Genomic DNA, 4,325 nt, shown 5'->3' with positions numbered 1-4,325 from the left:
GAAGACGCGGCAGTGGAAGCCCGCGCAGAGAGGAGTACGAGGGTTCACTGGTTCGGTTGCGGTGTGAGGCTACCGTCGCTGCAGGGCCTGGCCAGCGGTGGGAATAGTAGGGGCGGTGAGGCCTCCGCGGCAGCACAGTTGGCCACGGGACGCAGGAGCATGCGGCATGACCGGCGCTGCTTTGGGCGGCTGAAGCAAGAAGACCGGAGGTTGAAGAAGCACTACGGCCGTTGGATGGACATCGTACGGTCACTGGAGCTAGAATCGTTCATATTGACTAAGTTGACAAAGCCCTCCGTCCCCGTCAACTTTGTTGGCCCACAAGTCATCCTCCTACTATGGTGGGTCCCAGCTAGCAGGGGGTATTCATTTTTTGTGCGTAATAAGGAGGCACTTCCTTGCAAGATATAGCTGGTGGGTCCGACATGTCAGTGGGGGGAACGTTTTTTTCGCGAAATACAGAGGCCCTTCCAGTGGGTCCCAGCTCTCAGGTGGAGGAATCATTATTTTGCGCGTACAGTCCACGGCCGATGGATGTCGTTCGTTGACCAAGTTGACCAGGCCGCATCGATAGCACCATGGCGGTGGACGACGGCGAGGCCTAGGAAGGGAACGACACGGAGCCAAGGAAGACTGGGCAATGGTTGCTCAAGCGGTGGGGAGTACGAGGGTTTACTGGTCCGGCTGTCGTCGCCGAAAAATAATAGGAGGTGTGGGTGAGTAGAGGAATGGCCTGGCCAGCAATGAAGTAGGGTGGGGCGGTGCGGCCTGTGTGGCAGCACAGCCGGCCATGGGAGGCGGGAGCAAGCAGTCCCACCGGAGCTAGTTTGGGCGGCTGGAGCAAGAATATCAGATATTGAAGAAACAGCACGGCCGTTGGATTAACATCCAACGGTCACTGCTGCTAGAATCGTCTGTGGACTAAGTTGACAAAGCCAAAGTACACGTCAACCTAGTAGACCCACAAGTCAGCCTCCAAATCTATCCCAAATAGCATACAGCCCGAAATTTCTAGCCAAATTCAAATTAATTTTAAATCTAAATATACCTTAATTTAAATTCAATGGAATCTTACCCGCACAAAAACAATGAAATTTAAAATATCAAAATCCGAAAGAAAATAGTATTTTGGAACTAATTGTCTGTTTTCTGTATTTTTTTATTTTACAGCCCATTTATTATTACTTATAGCCCATTTCTTATTACTTATAGCCCATTTTCTGGGCAAAATGCATCCCTCCTCGTCTTGAAAGATTTCCAGCCCAGCAGGGCGTAGAAAAGCAAGTAGGCCTATGTTGGTTATTCTTCAAAAAACAAAATAGCTAGCTAGCAATTTTCAGAAAGAAAAAAAACAAACTGGGTTGGCCATGTGCTAAACATATGAAATAAAAGCCTGGGCTAGACGGGCCACGGGTCCTGCACAACCCAGTTGATACCCTTCTCCATCCCGAAAAAACAAAATTACTACGCGCACTGCTGGGTCCCTACTGTCATCCTCACCATGTACAGTCATCTCCTTACTCCTCTCGGTTGTTGACCATGTTGGCAACACCGGAGGGCGGCGCCGTGGCGAGCGAACCAAGGCGGAGGACGATGGTGAGGCCTCGAACGGGAACGAACAGGAGCCGGGGCAGATCACACCCAGCCATGGGAGGCGGGAGCAGGTGGTCCCGCCGGCGCTGGTTTGGCTTTGGCGGCTCGAGGAAGAAGAGACTGAAGAAAGGCGACAGACGTTGAATGTCAATCCAACGGTAAAGGTTGGCACAATCGTTTTGTTGACTAAGCGGACACCAAGTAGCATACTTTTTTATATATAGGAAGAAAACTGTGAGGAAAATGCGTTCGTCTGCCGTCCTCCTCACAGGGAACGTTCGCCACATAAGTGACTAGCACCCTTGGTTTTCAACCAAGAGGTCTTGGGTTCGAGTCCCAGGAACTCTCAATTTTGTCCTCCTTCCTTCCTCGCAAAAAGAGGGAAAGAAAATCAAAGACTTGGGAAGGCATACAGAACAAGCTAGTGTACCAGTAATGAGACGTTGTCGAGTTTTAGAAAAAATAAAGACGTGCTCCTGTAGCTGGTTCGAATCCAAACCTAGACTATGACTATATATGGTGCTATGCTACTCTACAAGTAATGAAACTGACATATCCAACGTTCGCTTCTCCTCTTCTCTACTTACTCTGCCTAGCATCAGAAGCTCTGGCCGCAGCAACCATGTCCGCTGGCTGCTCGTCCACCTGCTCTTCAGCAGGCAACAACCAGATATGCGCCAAGTCGCAACCCGTACCATCGCCTGTGGGTCTCGTCACACCCTTGCCGGCATGCGCACCGCAGCCGATTGCTCATCGCAACCCGCTGCCGTTGGTGTGGTGCCACTGCTACAAATCACGCAGAGTCATCTGTTGCGTCTCAACTACAATCCGCAACCCTGGCCGAGTCTTCTACAAATGTCCGAATCATGGGGTAATAATATGTTTAAGTGTTGTTCTGCTGCTTTCAGTTGCTGATTTTTTTAATAGTTTGGTTGATGATCTACCAATTTGATTCGTGCAGAAAAGGGAAGATTCGTGTGATTTGTATTTCTGGGAAGTTGCTGATGTGGGGGAATGCAACTACGCTAATTATTTAGTTAGCCGAGGAATCCCAATACTAGCAGGTTGTGGTGTTGGACAAGTAACTGAAGGAACGGCAGAAGAGGAAGATACCGAGCAGAAGCTTAAAGATGCAGTTCCTCTGATCATGGCCAAGCAACAGCTGCTGAACGGCCTTGACAGCAATGAGGAGATGAAAGAGCTTGTGAAGATAATGGGCAAAATCGATGTGCTCTATAGGATGATTGTCTCTTTATTTGCAGTGTATGTAGCACTCGTGATGTATTCAGTGGCTACGGCATGAGCACTTTGCTGAAACTAGTAATGAATGAAACCTGTGTAGCAGGCTGGGCGTAGTGTTGTGAACATCTAATGATTTCTATTAACGGAAATAAGGGGGTATCCCCTTTTGCTCATATAAATAAATAAATAGCAGAGGCCCTGTCGGGTCAGCTTTGTTCTCATTCGAAGACGTCGAGCAAATTGCAGTCCAACAGTAAACTATGTCATCAAATTCAAGTTTCACAGCCAAATATGAGTACAACTAAACAACAATGTGATCATGTTTTAGTTGTCATACAATCACCAAACACAAATCAGCATACATAACAAGTGGTGTTCTCACAGCAAAATACTAAACAACATGTTCATCATGTTTCAGTTGTCATAGCAAACACAATTTCACATAGTAGATAAAAAACGTCTTCTGACAGGAAAATACGACAAAAGCAGTGTAATCATCATCCACAGCAGCAGCGTCAACATCTTCGCCATGTGTATCAGTCTAAATCGTAATTCCCCTCGGTGTCATCTTCTTCGTCGTCCTCAACGTCCTCGAACGCTGGCTTCTTCTTGATCAACTCTTGTATGTCCACAGCACGACAGGCAATCTTTTCGCCGGCGTCATTGATGTGATGGTTCTCAAAGATATTAGGAACATATGTATTATCTTGTACATCAGGAGCATTGTAAGCATCATCTTGTTGTGCAACTTCATTAAACGAATTCCTCTGCTCAAACCTTTGCAATACTCTCCAGTCATCGCTACATGCAAATGTGTCTTCCAAGAAAAATATCTGTGTTGCTTGATTTGCCAAAATAAAAGGCTCGTTGGTCTGGTACACCGCCTTGGCATTGATGGATTTGAAATAATCATTAGCTCTGGGTTTTGCGATCCTGGAAAACAGGTTATACCAACGACAGCACAACAGAACCACACACCAATGATCCTCGAAACTGGAGATATACTGCAACTGAATAATGTCTGTTATGTTAGCATACATTTCAGTTATCTCTTTGTCATACGTATCCGTGCTCATGATGGCACTGTTTTGTGTCTTCCTGCCTTCGTTTCGCGCAAGGGTGTTGTAGCGCACATCTCCAATAACGCAAGATTCATAATGTCTTACCCGAGTATCAGGACCCATTGCTAGTGAGTAAAGGGCATCATCAACTGCCTGCCCATCCTCCCGCATCTTCTTAACCTATGGTTAGAAAATAGACAAGCTGATCATCTTATGTACTCAATATATTAAAAAACTGACAGTGCACTTCAAAAGCTTACATGGTTCTTGAACCATTTCGCAAATCCTGCCATAACCAGTTTGTCAATGTTTCTTGGATTTTACGGCAGTAACTCCTCTTTGTAGATGCTGCACAACATAGTGATCACGTCAAACATCTAAATATATAAGAATGTGCTGCAAGTTTAGTAGATTACGATGTATAAGCTG

Source organism: Triticum dicoccoides, chromosome 7A (assembly GCF_002162155.2).
Source record: "Triticum dicoccoides isolate Atlit2015 ecotype Zavitan chromosome 7A, WEW_v2.0, whole genome shotgun sequence".
Classification (NCBI taxonomy): domain Eukaryota; kingdom Viridiplantae; phylum Streptophyta; class Magnoliopsida; order Poales; family Poaceae; genus Triticum; species Triticum dicoccoides.
This window is presented reverse-complemented; position numbering follows the sequence as displayed.